General features: G+C 44.0%; 1 long non-coding RNA gene across 1 annotated transcript; it reads left to right on the top strand.

Annotated features, from left to right (window-relative positions):
• Positions 1-13,406: 13,406 nt before the first annotated feature.
• On the top strand, positions 13,407-16,829 carry LOC133379645 (uncharacterized). The gene is made up of 3 exons (XR_009761268.1): positions 13,407-13,541; positions 13,696-13,870; positions 15,042-16,829. It is a non-coding gene; the product is annotated as an uncharacterized LOC133379645 (long non-coding RNA).
• The last annotated feature ends 359 nt before the right edge of the window (positions 16,830-17,188 follow it).

The raw sequence follows: 17,188 nt of genomic DNA on the forward strand, positions 1-17,188 counted from the left end.
ACATTTAAAGCACATTTCCCCCATCAAAGAATCCTGGGAACTGTAGTTTACCTCATACAGAGGATTCTTGGTGTTGATGGGGTTATGCTTTAAACTTGCTTAAGCTGCACTAAGCTCCTCATTGGGTGTGAAATAAATAAACAGGGCTTATTTTTAAGTATACCTGTTTTGCACGAGGACAGAAGGCAAAGGAGAACGGGGAACAAAAACTGTAAACAAAAGATACAGGAAGATGTACTCGAGCAAGAAATGACACTGCAAACAAAAGACATCTGTACTGTGTGAAACAGATGGATTGCAAACCATTGGGCATTATTATTAATGGAATTTATTTCCCACCCTTCCTCCTGAAGGAGCCCAAGGTGGCATGAAGGCTAAGCCAATTCAAACCTATGTGTGCAATCCGCTGGAGTGTTGTCCCTATGTCCCACTTGTGCTGTTCCCATTGATTTCAGTGAGGCTTGCGCAAGGGAATTTCCCAGTTAATTTGGGCCCTGGAATCATTTTCCGTTGAGTTGCATAAATTTGGATCGACTTTCTATTTATTGTAACATTTAACAGAGACAGAATGAGGCTCAGGGAAAAGATTACTGACTGACACACGCTTTTACTTGATTTCGAGAGCCTTCCTATCAGTGTGGAACCAGACATAGCCTTTGTCCAGTTGTGGCAACATCATATCATAAATTATGAAAGTCTGGTTGTATGAGGTAAAAGGAAAATGAACAAACCCACAATTGATTGTCCAGTATTACTTCTGTGTCAACTCTTATGATGCAGTCTCTGCAGTATCAAAACAAAAATAATATGAGCCCTGGGTGAAATTTATCAAAGGAAGTCTGAGACAGTAAGGATTAACACAGTACTTCACTGTGACTGGGACCCCTTGATAGTGATAAGTTTCTCTCCCTCATTTGACTGTGCTCTGCTCCTATCCAGATCGGTGTGCAGAAGGAAACTAGTAGCTGATGACCTTTTAAACCCTTCTGTAAAGACTCCCACTATAAACTACAGTAGGTCTATTCTTTAAATATGCAGATCAAATTCTATAAGGGAACAGCAGGCTACATTTATACCTGACACAGAAGGTACCATTCCTTCTTAACACCAACTAGTATATTATTTCATGTCTGGAACTGGATTTCTAGTTGAACTGTTCACCAAAGTAACTGCTACACAATATATGTATTATCTGCTCCAGTACTGTACATTTTCTGCAAAAAGTGAAAGAGCATCATCTTCTAAGGAACAGGTCAAGTGCTATGCAAAATCAAGAGAAGCCTGGAAATCTGCCTGATAAATTCTGTCATCAGCTCCTGGCTGGGTCAGGGGCATAAAAGCCCAGCTGTCCTTTCAGTGCTTGGGAACAGCTGCAGTACTGGGGGCCTTGAGAAGACCTGCCCTGGGAGTGAGTACTTAGGCATCTGTGTGCTTGCTTACTCGCTCCTCTGGGTTGCTGTCTCTTGAAACAGCTGTGGTACCTGGTAAGTGCTGCAAGGACTGGGACCCTCTGCCTGACCCTGAATCTAGAGAGAGGCTGCAGTCAATCTTGCAGCCTCTTGCATCAGCTCCTGGCTGGGTCAGGGAGCATAAAAGCCCAACTGCCCTTGAGTAGCAGATCTGCTGCTGGTGGGGATGACACCTAAGGGGAGCCACCAAAGAGAATTGTCCTTTGGGGAGTCTCTTAGTGAGTCCTGAGGGTGAGGAATCTATTCCCTTCTATTTTAAGAAAAACAAGTCTAGAAGAGATTGGTAGTGGGGAGGGTGTATAGTACATCCAGAGCTTGGAAAAGTTACTTTTTTAAACTACAACTCCCACCAGCCCCAGCTGGCATGGCTACTGGATTGGGCTGATGGGAGTTGTAGTTCAAAAAAGTAACTTTTCTAAGCTCTGAGTACATCTGTACCTGCGCAGGGTGAGAGCCTGTGTAGTGAACTGACTGATAGGAGAAAGTTGACAGATGCCTTCAGAGTGAGAGTCTGCAACTGGCAGAAGACTGGCCCTCCCTAGGTGTGAGATGGGGGGGGAATAGATGTGCCTTGTGTGAAAGATATTGAGTGGGTCTGACTGTTCCTAATTCTCTCAGAGGCCTACTGGGATACCTAATTCAGGTAGGTTTTGTTGGTGGGCTCTTGCTGTGTCCATGTCAAGTGTTTAGGAGTAGTCCTAGAAAGGAGGAACATGGGTGATGCCACCCCAATCTCAGTGATCATGGGTAGAGGGAGGTATAGCCATGGGAAGGTGGTGAGCTACCACACAAGAGGAAGGCAGGGCTAACGGCACCTTGTTCCTCTTCCCACTCCTCCTATGGATGGGTGCCTTGTTGCTCATCTGCTGTGCCCACTGGCCTGTGTGTGCTGTTGTTTAACACCAGATTGGTACACAATAAGACCATACTCATCCATGATTTGATCATGGATGAGGGTGCCAATTTGGTGTGTATTACTGAGACCTGGGTGGGTGAGCTGGAAGGAGTAGCTCTGACCCAGCTTTGCCTACCTGGATACTCGGTGCAACACCAGCACAGGCTGCAGGGATGGGGGGGGGGTTTCGCTGTGGTCTACAGAACCTATATCTCTGTCACCATGAAACTACTCTGTCTTGGAGCTGGCTGTGAGGGTCTGCACCTGGTGTCGTGCCGAGGAGACAATAAACTAGGGTTGCTGCTGGTGTACCATCCACCCTGCTGCCCCACAGCTTCTCTGACTGAACTGTCAGAGGCTGTCTTGGCTGTGGTATTGGAGGAGTCTAGATGGATAGTCCTGGGTGATTTCAATGTCCGTGCTGAGGCTGCCTCTAGTGTTCCAGCTCAGGACTTCATGGCCTCCATGGCAACCATGGGGCTGTCTCACGTTGTCACCATTTTCCTCTCTTTACATGCCCCAGATAAATCAAGAAGGAAGTGGTGGTTGCAATCTTGTTATACGTCCTCCCACAATGTCACTGGGCAGATGTGGATAAACCCCTCCCCCCCCATTGCCAGGACTGCCTCCGTTTTCAAATGGACACACTGTAGGGTATGCCAAATCAATCTGCAATGAACTTTTATTTTCAGATTGAAACCAATTTCTCAAGAAGTGATTTTCAGGGGCAAAACATATACAACAGATCTATATTGTGTGTGAACTACATAGAAAGAATAAGTACTCATTCTCCATTGATTCTAGAATAAAATGTCATATGTGTACAGCCATAGTATATATGGATAAGAGTCCACACTTATATAAGATTCCTTTTCTATTTTTAAAGAATGAGAACACTGGAACGTATTAAATTTGTTGTCGTTAAAGATAATTAACATCATAAAAATGACTGTCTCCCAAAAAATTAACTTCCTATTCCAAAATGTATCAGTTTGTATACAACAGTAAATTGGTCTTTTGTGATCATGTGTCCGTATTGCCAAACCTGAGCTGTAGTGCTGGATCCACTTAAAAAGTGAGGCCAGCACTCTCCCTCTACTGAAGTCCGAAAGAAATTTTGTTCTACAGGCCGTCCAAAATTAAGGACATCCCACCAATCCGGACCTGGAGTGACCACATTGTTAATGTTACATGATTGCTACAAACTCAAAGGTGTTCCACCCTACCCACTTTGGCAAGCAGAAATGCAAAGCTGTGTAACTTAGATGCAAAAGTAGAAAGCAGAGAATAAAACGGGCACATGAGAATTATAATAAGGAAGGCGTAAGCCTATAAAAAGGAGTCTGACCCTGGTCATATTCTGACATTTATACCTCTGTTGAGCTCCATTGTTAATAATATCTTGAATAGGCACTCGGGACTAGCTATTAAGAGAACTGTAAAGATAATGAATATCTTTTCATGACTTCTCCCCCTCTCTCATCCCCGGTGACTGAGGTTAGAGATGACTTTCTTATTACACAGGCAAAGAGGAGGAGTGCAGGATTGTGATTGCCTTGTAAAAACAAGACGCGAAGGGTGGCAAGACAAAACTATCCCATTCTCCTCCCAGCCTGCTCTCAAAGGGCTACTGGGGAAAAAGCTGGACATTGTTGGATAGTATGTGAAACAAGGGAGGACCGGAGCTGCAATTTCCCATCATGAGAAGAGCGATTTCTTGGCAAATACTTTACCCATATGTCATGAAAGTGTTTGATCTACAGTCAAGAGAGAAGGGGGAGTTGAAGGAGGGTGGTGGAAGGGGGGGAGGCTTCATAAATGCACACACAAAAACTATGTTGCAGAGAGGTTAAGGGGTTGGCTTAAGCCAACATATGCAAGGAAATTCAAAGTGAAAGCTGAAAGTTTCTCCTTTAATTGCGACATTGTGCTTAGGCACAGCAGCTGATAAGGCCTCAGAAAAAGATCCATGGTACCCCGTCTGGAAATGTTTGGGAAGAAAAGAAAGAAAATAAGCACATTCAAAAGGGACACTGACTTTTTGATTTCTACAGCTTTAACCTGTAGGCCTGTCAAGGAGTTAAAAATAATTTCAAAATAAATTCATTGCCTTGCTTTTAAACTGTTGAGCATTTAAAAATCAGTGAGATGTTCTTCAAAGTAAAATCCAGTCTTATTGGAGACATTTTCTGGGCACCTAATAAAAATAGTTCAGTCATAACATTTGTTTTATGCTCATTGTTAATAAATGGGTAACTCAATTTCTGACTTTTGTGGACTTTGCCAGCATATACAACAACAAATGTGTATCTCAGGATTTTTATTCTTAGAATGGCATTTTATTTTCTTCAGGACTATTAGCAAGTTGAAAACTATTTTGGTTGTTTAACTGTTTTGTTCTGAATGGAACAACTATTTATTACAGTGGTTCCCAAACTTTTTTTCCTATGGACCACTTCAAAATTTCCAAGACTCTTAGTGCACCACTTAATGTACAGTGCTAGATGATGTATTATTTTAATTGTATTTTAATTACTTTTATTTCTTATATATTGTATTCTATAGAATTCAAATTGTTATACAAAAATACAATATAAGAAATAAGGGAAGCAATTAAAATACAATTAAAAACCAATTTGAATGTTTAATGTGATTGATGTGTCATCTCCTGTCTTCAACTACAAATCCACCAACAAGCCACGGACCACCTGAATGAAGTTCAAGGACCACTGGTGGTCCACGGACCACAGTTTGGGAACCCCTGATTTATTATGTCATTAAATATTACTTTGCCCTGAGACAGAGTGGATTTTGAAACACCTTTAATAAATATAACATTCAATATATTATTTTATTTATTTGGAAGTAATATATCTGTGGACAAAATGCACATGCATCACTTGCAACAACTTCACCAGAACTAAATACCTTTTTAAAAAAGGGGGGGCAGCTTTGATTATATTCCTATTCAAAATATGCATTTTAAATAATTAATATTTATGCTACTGTAGGTAGGATATTTGAGCCCTTGTATTTCTCAATGTTATCCTAAAAAATGTTTTTAAAACTCATTAACCCTGTCTATGCACAGCACAGATAATAAATGAATACTACACTGAAAACAGTAATGGTAGATAGTTATTAAAGTATGTGCAATGAATAGGTGACACATGGGGTAAGATCCGGTGCTCTGCTGCTCTCCCCATACACACTGCTCTGATGTGCAGGATTCTTCCCACCAACTGACTGCCTCCATTGGCCTCCTTCCTGAGTGCAGCAAGTTTGAACCTGAACCTGAGTGCAGCAAGTTGCTTGCACCCAATGGTGTGCAGGGAGTATTTCCTTCAACTCTCGTCACCCCTGACCATGCTGGCTGAGGCTGATGGGATTTGGAAGTCCAACAACCTCTGGAAGGTACCACACTGGCTTTCCCGGGGTTAGAAATTTTGAGGAAATCTTAAGGCATTGGAACCTATTTCCCTTCCTTGACTAACTAGATTAACATCAACAGTAATGTTTATATACTTAATCATCCATACAGGGCCAGCATCATCACGCATCTGTTGAGGCTCACAACCCTGCAAGTTGCCCACTACTGACTAGGGATGGTCTCCTTTTGTTCTGTTTTGTGTATGTGCCTTAATTTGGGACAAATCCCTGAAAGGAAATATGGTGAGATGGTATTAAGGGGGAGGGTTCACAATTCTGGCAGCAGTGGGAGGAGGGAGGCTTCTTTCCTTTATCTCTTTCTTGTTTTTAAAGCAGCCTTTTTTTTTAAAGCTGCAGTCTTTTTTGGCACCTTCAGCAGCACAGCAATGGAGCTCTGGCTGCCGCCACTGCTAGTCATATGTATTTTCATTGAGCAAGATTTATATACCACTTAATTAACAAACACTTCTAATCTGTTTACATAATGCAATCTAAAATATTCATTAAAAATACAGATAAAGTCAAACATTAAAAGGAAGTTGACACAAAATTTATCAAAACATAAATAAAATCAGCCATTTTAAAACAATTATACATTAAAAATTGTACGTTAAAATTAAGTGTCTGGGTAGGCTTCCCTAAGCAAGTTTTTAACAGGCACTAGAAACAATACAGTGAAGGCACTTGCCTAATATCAATGGGCAGGGAGTTCCAAAGAATGGATGCTGCCATACTGAAGGATCGATTGGTTCTAAGGGTGGAATGAACAGTTCTGCAAATTAAAGCAGTCGAGTGCGCAAGGCAATCCTTCCAATAAACTGGTCTCATGCTGTTAAGGGCTTTATATTCTAATAGTTACAAGAACTGGGCATTCTGGGAATGGCATGGTTACTGCTAAAGCCACTGGCAAAGCCAGCAGCTTAAAAAAAAGTTTCTAAAGGGGGGGGAGACAAGGGAGAGAAAACAGGTAAGATGCTTCTCACAGTCAGAACCACAAGCACCTTCTTCCCCAAAGCCATTTGGGTGCGGGTGGGGTTGAATCATGACTCACAAAGTAGAACCAGAACAGACTCACAAAGTAGACCCAGTGCCTGCAGGAGGAAGAGACCATCGCCCAAGGGAAGGAGAGGCTGCTGTGCTGCTGCTGCTGCTGTGCTGCTGCTGCTGCTGCTGCTGTGGGACCACCACCTCCACCACCCTTCCCTGAGGGACTTCTGCCTGGCAGGACCAGGCCCCAGGTACCCAGCCAGCCAGGACTGATTCTTACCACCTGTCCCTCTCTGGAGGGATACATAAGCCGGCTGGCTGAGGTGGCCTGGGAGACCCAGGGCCTGCAGGAGGAAGAGACCATCACCCAAGGGAAGGAGAGGCTGCTGCTCTTGCTGCTTTCTTTCTGGGTGCTTATATGAATGCATGTTGTGAGTGACTGTGTATTTTATGTATTTGAGTTTTTTGTATTTTTCTTTTTGTATTTATAGTTTATAATGTGCCTGGGGAAGAGATCTTTCCATCTAGCGGGGAGACATGAGGGGGCCCCAATTGCCGTAGTGACGGGCAGAGGGAGGTATGGTGTTATGAGAAGGACGTGCCAGGTAAGGGGAATGCGGCCCAGACATGTTGTGGCTGTGCCTTGTTCCGGTCCTTCTCATACCCGCAGGGTTGTTGGTTGTCCTCTCAGCCAACTCTCAGATCTCCAGCTGCTGCTTTTTAATGCCAGATCGGTTCATAATAAAAAACCCCTCGTCCATGATTTGATTATGGACGAGGCAGCCGATCTGGCATGCATAACCGAGACCTGGGTGGGCAAACAGGGAGGAGTTAGTCTCTCCCAGATCTGCCCACCGGGGTATTTGGTTCAGCATCATGGTAGATCTGAGGGTCGGGGAGGTGGGGTTGCTGTGGTCTATAAGAGTTCCATCTCACTCACCAAGCACCATGTCCATACAACTACTGGTCTGGAATGTTTGCACCTTGTGTTGGGCCAGAGGGACAGACTAGGAATCCTTTTGGTGTACCGCCCACCTTGCTGCCCAGTGGCTTCCTTAACTGAGTTGACGGAAGTGGTCTCGGAGGTATTGTTGAGATCCCCTAGACTATTAGTACTGGGGGATGTCAACATTCATGCCGAGGCTACTTTGTCTGGGGCGGCTCAGGACTTCATGGACTCCATGACAACCATGGGGCTGTCCCAATATGTTAGTGGCCCAACACATATATCGGGGCATACACTCGACCTTATTTTTGTTACTGGACATGGGGATAGTGATCTGGATGTGGGGAGTTTTACATCTCTCCCTTTGTCATGGACAGATCACTGCTTGCTGAAGTTTAGACTTTCAGCGACCTTTTCCCTCTGCAAGGGTGGGGGACCTATTAAATTGGTCCGCCCCCAGAGACTAATGAATCCTGAAGGTTTTCAAAAGGCTCTGGGGGATTTTCCGGCTGATAGGACCGGCGCTCCTGTTGAAGCCCTGGTTAATCTGTGGAATGTGGAGATGGCCCGGGCTGTCGACACGATCGCTCCTGCGCACCCTCTCCTTTGCAGAGCTCATTCAGCTCCTTGGTATACTCCAGAGTTGAGGGCGATGAAGCAAGATAGGAGGCGGCTTGAGCGGAGATGGAGACGAACTCCTGATGAATGCAACTATACGCTGCTTTGTGCTTTCACCAAGCAGTATATAGGAGCGGTGAGGGCAGCGAAAAAACAATATTTCGCCGCCACTATTAAGGCATCTCTCTCCCGCCCAGCGGAGCTTTTTAGAGTTGTCCGAGGGCTACTCCATCTAGGCCTTCAGGACACTGTAGATACTTCGGTGGCCCGCTGCAATGCGTTTGCTGAGCACTTCCAGCATAAGATCTTACGCATTCGTTGGGACCTAGACTCTCATTTTATAGCAGTTAACCCTCGTGAGGTGTCTGGTGCACAGTCTTATCATGTTTTGTTGGATGAGTTTCAGTCGGTTCAGTTCGAGGACGTGGACAAGGTGCTTGGACAGGTACATGCAACCACTTCGGTACTAGATCCTTGCCCCTCTTGGCTAATAAAAACTGGCAAGGAGGGAACAGTTGGCTGGGCCAGGGAAGTGATAAATGCCTCCTTGCGAGAGGGAGTGGTCCCTGGCTGTCTGAAGGAGGCAGCAGTGAGACCACTCCTGAAAAAGCCTTCCCTGGACCCAGAGGATTTCAGCAGCTACAGACCAGTGGCAAATGTTCCATATCTCGGCAAGATCTTGGAACGAGTGGTTGCTGACCAGCTCCAGGCGCTATTGGATGAAACCGATTATCGAGATCCATTTCAATTGGGTTTCAGGCCCGGTTTCGGCACTGAGACGGCCTTGGTCGCCCTGTTTGATGATCTATGTCGGGAGAGAGACAGAGGGAGTGTAACTCTGTTGATTCTCCTTGATCTCTCAGCGGCTTTTGATACCATCGACCATGGTATCCTTCTGGAGAGGCTTGCGGAGTTGGGAGTTGGAGGCACTGCGTGGCAGTGGTTCCGCTCCTACTTGGCGGGCCGTCTCCAGAAGATAGTGCTTGGGGAACATTGCTCGACACCGTGGGTACTCCAATGTGGGGTCCCGCAGGGTTCGGTTTTGTCTCCCATGCTTTTTAACATCTATATGAAGCCGTTGGGTGCGGTCATCAGGAGTTTTGGAGTACATTGTCACCAGTACGCTGATGACACGCAGCTCTATTTCTCCTTTTCATCTTCCTCAGGTGAGGAGGTCAATGTGCTGAACCGTTGCCTGGCCGCAACAATGGACTGGATGAGAACTAACAAACTGAGACTCAATCCTGATAAGACTGAGATGCTGTTGGTGGATGGTTTTTCCAATCAGATGGTGGATACATATCCTGTCCTGGATGGGGTTACACTCCCCCTAAAGGAACAGGTTCATAGTCTGGGAGTCGTTCTAGACTTTTCCCTGTCACTTGAGGCTCATGTAGCCTCGGTGGCACGGAATGCGTTCTACCAACTTCGATTGGTAGCCCAGCTACGTCCCTACCTGAGTAAGGAGGATCTTACATCAGTAGTACATGCTCTGGTAACCTCACGTTTGGATTACTGTAATGCGCTCTACGTAGGGCTACCTCTGAAGACGGTTCGGAAGCTACAGCTGGTGCAAAATGCGGCGGCCAGACTGCTAACAAGAATGAAGCGGTCTGACCATATAACACCTGTTTTGACCCGCTTGCACTGGCTTCCAATACGCTTCCGGGTCAAATTCAAAGTGTTGGTATTAACCTATAAAGCCTTATACGGCGCGGGACCTCAATATCTGTCGGAACGCCTCTCCCGCTATGAACCGGCTCGTACACTACGGTCTGCTACGAAGGCCCTCCTCCGGGTCCCGACTCATAGGGAGGCCCGGAGGGCAGTGACAAGATCAAGGACCTTCTCAGTGGTGGCCCCCGAACTATGGAATAGTCTCCCTGAGGAGGTTCGCCTGGCGCCGACACTATCATCCTTTCGGCACCAGGTTAAAACCTTTCTCTACTCCGAGGCATTTTAATTTTTTGTTAATGATTGTAATGTTTGTAATTTGATTTTAGCCTTTGCTGTTTTTAGATTGTGAAATTTGATTTTAGACTGATGTTTTGTATTATATTGTATTTTATTGTATCTATGTTCACCGCCCAGAGAGCTATTGCTAGTCGGGCGGTATATAAGTTTTAAAAATAAATAAATAAATAAATAAATATCCCCAATTTGCCACCTGAGAACAGAGTGGTGAACTGGGGAGCATCCCTTTCAGCTCACTGCCATAGGAGACCTCTAGAGTCTCCCAGCACTGGTACTTCTCCTGTTTGCTGTTGTTGCCTGTTTGCATATTCCCCCCTAGGGTTGCCAAGCTCGGGGCCTGAGAATGATTCTGTATCTTTAAGAGAAGAGAAAATTCAGCCAAGTGCAGGTTTTCTTGCAACACTGTAATGGGAAAAACCACACTGTGAAATTCTCCCTTCCCCCTGTACAACTTTTAAAGATACAGAAGACCTAAAGTTGTGCAGGGGGAAGGGAGAATTTCACCGTGTGGTTTTTCCCATTACAGTATTGCAAGAAAACCTGCACTTGGCTGAATGTTCTCTTCCATTAAAGATACACAATCATTCTCAGGCCCTGAGCCTGGCAACCCTATCCCCCTCTGAGCAGGCAGGTGAGGTGGAGCACCATCCTCCACTTGCCATGAGCTATCCCACTGGGTGATTGTGTGGATTGGGCCCAAAGAAAGCAAGCAAACTGGCAGTGGTGACAGTGGTAGCTAGGAGAGCCTGCTCAGAGATTATGCCACTGAGGGGATCGGTCCTAAGGATCTTCCAAAACCAGAAATCAACACTGCATCCATCTGTATATTTAGGCATTGTTCTTCCATAAAAAATATACTCAAAGTGATGTACAAAGCAAAGAAGCTCCTTGAATTAGCACAGCAAGATCAAACTGTGCAGATTGTGAGGGCTGGAATTGGAACAACCATCTTCTTCCTCCCTTCAAATCTGTCACCAGGAACAGTGACTTGGAATGAGACCTAGTGTTGAATGAAGTAAAGGCAGTTCCCAACAAAATTTTGGAGGAGATATTAATAAAACCAGCAAACAAAATCCTAAAGATAAGCTACTACACTTGCCTTCCAGTTGCTTCTGTGTCGGCTAATCTACAGCATAATGTTCTGTATAGTAAGTCCATATTCAGGATCATATTATGATGGCTTCTTCATCTAGAAATTGAATTTACATCAGCCCAAATAGCAGTATAAGACATTTGGATTATACAGCAAAATATGTCAGTTTATGCAACCCAACTTCTGCTTGCCTTAACATTCAAAACCATTAATCTCACATCAGAACCAGCTGCCATTCAAGTACTCACCCCTCACTTCTGCTCTTTCCCTACCAATAGTAGCAAAAGTTGTACTCTGTGGGAAATTTCTCCTCTGTTTTCCCCCTGGCCATTCTCCCATCAATTAATTAAAAAAGAAATTGCATTCAAAAATGATAAAAGGAGAAAAATCCTCCTGGATAGGGTGTGGAGGTTTTGTGGCACTCGTCTTATTTTTGAGGTGTCAAAGAGGGTGTATATGGCTACCCTTTATTTCATTCTGCAATGAGTGAAAATGGTTCTCTAGTGGTCTGGACTCTGCAGTCTTCCTGTAAAACCCCGGAATGTCATTGGCTGGGTTCTCCTGTGAGCACCGGAAAGAAGAGAGGCTGCTTACTCTGCACCTGATAGACATTTGTTTTATTTTTTTTAAGTGAAGTCTTTGTACTTTTACAGAATCTGTTTAGAAAGATTTTTTTTAAGGTAAAAGGAAGGACTTCCCTTAAAAACAAAATTAGCAAATTGCCTCCATCTCAGGTGCCAGACTCCCCAGTTCTCCACTCTTCAATTAAAGCCCAGGGAAAGTTGGCATAGGCTGCTTTCACACGTGGGGCTAATAGCACTAGTTTAACGGATTAAAAAGGTAGCACTTCTGTCCCGATTTTTAAAATCCCTTTCACACTGCAGTACCTCTTATGATAAGGAACAGTACTTTTTCAGCCGATATAGTGGCATTTCGCACAACTGTCTTTCACATGGCTGCAATGAACAGAGCCTTGTTTTCATCCCTTTCCCATTATACACATGCGCACAGCTCCGATCATGACACGACAGGAGAAATGCTGCCACTTCGCCTGTGCTGGAATACTGTCACATTTTCATCAGGCCAAAAAAAAAAAAGCCTGTGCGACTAAAGGGCGGAAATGCACTGCATGCTGGGATGCCTGTCACGTGAGCAGCAGCAGCTAGCACAAAACTCCCGCGATCGTCCGTGTTCCCAGCCTTGCTAACAGATTACTTCTGGTATCATTTATTGCAGAAATTAGCATTATACTTGCACTACATTTACCAGAATTCCGGAGCTACCCGTTATGTTGTGTGACAGGTCCAATATAATGCGCTAATTACCAGGTAAGAAATTGTCAGAATAACAGAATAAAGTGCAGTGTTGAAAGCATCCATAATATGACCCCTCCCAGGTGTTGGAAGCATGGGCAGCTGGGCAAGATGAAGAACACTGGCAAATGCTGAATGGAAAGAAAGTAACACCTACCATCCTCAGCAATGCTAAGTAAACTTCAGCCACACCGCCATTAAAATTCTAAAAACATTCTAAAGCACCCTATGAATAAGGCAGGAAAACAGAAGCCTCTTTCCTGGGGAAGAAAACTTTTGAGAAATTGGAGGACAGGTTGTGGCACAGCATAGTCAGAAGGGCTTTAGATATATGTTATCTAAGGTTTTCTCAAAAGGGAGAGTATGGCCTTTGATGGCCCCTCTGTTCCAAATTGCAGCATTTGTGTCCAAACCATAGGTTGTAATGGGTGCTTGAGTTATCCATTTAAGTCTCCCTTAAATGGATGTCTCTGGCCAGCTCATTCTTTTATACATGCCCTTCTTAATAAATGAGGATAGCCGTCACCTGTATGTGAGCTCCTCCACCTAGCTGCTGTCCTCGATACCAGGCATTAGCTGAACTGCAATGATATTATGGCATGTGTTAGTAACCAATCTAATTGCTAAGATGAAAGAGTCCAAGTAATGACAGATAGTACAGCTGATGTGAGGAAAGGGAAAAGATAAGATTTCTGTTGAGAGAGAGAGAAAGTCAGAGGGAGAGGCAGATTGAGAGAGAGAACTAGCTGTCGCTGCTGGGAAAAGAACAGGAAGGTCAAGAAGCTGAGGAGTCAGAAGTCGTGAGTCGGGAAATGAGGTGAGAGGAAGGTCAAGGGCATAAAAGAGGGGCAAATTTCACAGAGTTATGTGAAATAACTAGCTGGATCTTAGGTTGTCATTGCTAATCATTCATTTATCTTTGGCTAAGTTGCATACTGTGGTTTTATGAGCCTCAATTTCTATTTATACAGGATGCTTCCAGAGGACCCCCCCTGGCTCTCCAAAAAGTAAGGGGTCTAAGACTCCCCAAGACCCTGAATGACTACATGCCTGTATTTGTGGCACAAAAAGTTACAGGATATTTGCACAAAGTTACAGGATATGCACTGTATAGAAATGAAGCGGTGTGACAACCCCAAAACATTTGTAGGTACAAACAATATTGAAGGTGGGGTGGCACATGACAAATAATTATGAATGTGCAATAAGAGGGACATTTGGAGGGGCCCAGACTGTGACTATTTTCAGTTGAGATTCAGTCACATCCAGGCAAATTCAGGCTGCACAATCAAGGCTGATTTGGAACTCTTGTGAAACAAACCCACTTCCCCCCAATATGACTGTTTATGATAAGGAGAGTGACAGGAAAACACACTGGAAAGTGTGGAGAAAAGCTTGATGCAACATTGCCTAATAGTCCAAAGTACAGATAGGATGAATGCTCATTAAACAGCCAGCATTGTCTAATCCAGCCTTTCCCAACCAGTGTGCCTCCAGATGTTGTTGGACCACACCTCCCATCAGCCTCAGCTAGCATTGCCAATGGTCAGGAAAATGGGAGTTGTAGTCCAACAACATCTGGAGGCACACTGGTTGGGAAAGGCTGGTCTAATCTCTCCATTAACAAATCAGGTTGAATGCTCATTAAATGGGTTGTCTGGAAGTGACCACAATGCATTCACTGAATACATGGAATCAACCTTCACATGTTCAGCAGTAGCTCTCAACAGAACCCATGTATGTACAATTGTAATGTGGCTGGGTAGGTAGAGGGTGAGGGCTATAGCTTTGCGGTAAGCATCTGCCTTGCACACAGAAAGTGCCAGGTTCAGTCTCTGGCATGTGCTGGTAGGACTGGGGATATCCCCTGTCTGAAATCCTGGAGAGCCACTGCCAATCAGTGTAGACAGTACTGAGCTAACTGGATCATTGGTCTGATAAGGCAGCTTCCTGTGTTACTGTGTGCAAGCACAGTGTCTGTATGTGTGACTGGGGACTCTGTCATTTGTGCAGAGGTGCACTCACATGTTACTGGCCCACCCTCTATCAAGGTGTTCATCTGAATGTGTGAATACCGCAATTATCAAGTTAATTTAAATTAGTATCACTTTCTCCCACATTTACAAAACCATATGCCACGTATTAAGGCCAAATTAGCTTCATTCTTCAATATGTTTCTATGGTTTAGTTACAATTTTTATATAAAAAGTTATAAAGAAATGCCTATATATTAAACTTTACAGTGGGCATATATAATACATGTTTATTACAGACAACGGCTTGTTAGCTAAATTGATCTCTCTTTTTTATGTTCTAGCCAGCAGTGTCGCTGATTATGTAGTCAAAAGGGCACCACCTACACATGAGGGGAGCATCAACAAATGTGGGTAAATCCCCAAGGTTTTCAGAAGTACAAAAAAAAAAAACCCTTTAGGGAAAAAAATGCTCAGCAAAGGCAAATGCTGGGGGAGCAGCATTGGATTGCCCTCTGAAATCAGTTTAATGGGAAATGCCCTACCCAGCATCCTGAAATGTACACCTAATTTAAGGAATTGAGAAACTGAATCAAATCAGGCCAAATGCTCAGATGAAACTGCTTCTGTTTTCCTTACTAACTTTGTCTACTCTGACCAAAAAGGTTTCTCATGTTGATCTTTATTGCATTAATTTTTAGTTTTTAAGATTTCTTCATGTGCGGTCCTCTAGTGTAGTCTGTGTTCCTGATCTCTGACTGCATTCAGATCTCATTTATTTCTGAAGAATTATAGCAGATTAGGCACTTGGAATCATCAGCTTGAGAGTATGGCCTCTCCCTGTCCCCTCTACCTCCCAAGATGTTACAGAAGGTTCTGAAATGCAATTCCTTCAGATTGCATGAAGGGCCAGGCATGCCAAGAGCAGTGCAAGAGCACCAGCTCATATGCAGCTTCCAGCACAGCTGATGACCACTGAATTGTGTTACCCCACTGGTATTGTGTCACTCCAGGTAGCTGCCTACACTGGTTGAGCTGGTATAATCAGCTGAAGAAAGAGGTATCACTGCACCCTTCTCACTAGTTGCAATTTAAAAATAATTTAAAGGCACACGATAGCATTTTACTTCAGAAGCTAAGCAAGACTGGCCCTGTAAACAAGTTGGATGGGAGACTGCCTGAGCATTGTTCTGAGCTCTTTGGACGAAAAGTGGAACATTACTGTGAACAACAATCAACAATATGGTAAATCCTCAGGAATACAACCAAATATTGGAGGATGGCGAGAAAGGAGAGGGCAGCACCCAAAAGAACGAGATGCAACATCTCAATACCAGTGTTGAGATCTATGAAACCAAGGATCCGTTCAGTAAACAGTTCAGCCAAGTTCAGCCAGTTCAGAAAGTTTTTCTGGACTTTCTAATGAGATGCATATCATATTGAGCCCATTCTTAAATCTGTCCACAAAATGATTTGTAGGAAGGGTTAGTGCAAGTTATTTCCTCCACAAAAGAGATGAGTGCTGATGCTTGCTTCCAAGAAATGCTCGTGTTGTAAAAATATCATAGGGGAAGCAGAACTTCTGATTCACCATACCACAGGTTCTGTGCCCGCTGCAAGCCTTGAATGAATGAATGAAGTTGGCTCACACTTTTTTCTGCTTCATTATTTTTGGTTGATATATATTCTACCAGGAACTACTTAAAAACAATTGCTGTGTGACTGCATTAAGTGGCTGATATCTGACAGAATAATCATCCCAGCATGATTGTCCCTACCTAGAGGAGCTTCTAAGCTGAAGTTGCAGGAAGAAGACTTGCTGTGATGTGGGCTTGCCTCATGGTAAGAGGTCACAGTCAACAACACACTATGTTTCTGTGATTACAGCATGGCTTAGAATGTCTTACCTAAAGACATGCTACTTTTTGGAGTAATAGAGGATAGTTTGGAAGCCACCAAACTTAAATTAGAGAAGTGTGCATTAAACGATGTCAGTTTTACTCCAAATTTTTGAACCCTTGGGAACTTGTATCTGCCTGCAATGGGGGGGGGAGTCTTTAAATAGTCTTGTGATATAGAAGCTTAGCATCTGGTTAGCCTTGTTCACATGTATTAAATGTTACCTCAGAGAAGCTCCTAGAACACTTAGAGTGATGTGTGTGGATCATCCAGAACAGTCTCTGAAATCATGACTGTGTTGGATGCATAATGTGATTGTAGGCCTGGAACAGCTGTGTAGCCTGTATCACCTGCCACGTGTCAGCAGGGATCCTCCTGCTTCTTATCACACCTGTTTGGCAAAGGGAGGCATGCTTAGAGTTTATAGAACTTTCAAGGTGCTATCACACAAATGTGAGCTTAGGGTCACACTTGCAACTCAGTAGTTTAGTGTTACTTTTTTTGTTTGGCAATAGCTGCAAGATGCAGATGTTTTTCTGGGCATCCTTGAAGTTGAAATACACTTTTTTAGGAATTACGTTTGTACTTCTGA

Source organism: Rhineura floridana, chromosome 1, assembly GCF_030035675.1.
Source record: "Rhineura floridana isolate rRhiFlo1 chromosome 1, rRhiFlo1.hap2, whole genome shotgun sequence".
Lineage (NCBI taxonomy): Eukaryota > Metazoa > Chordata > Lepidosauria > Squamata > Rhineuridae > Rhineura > Rhineura floridana.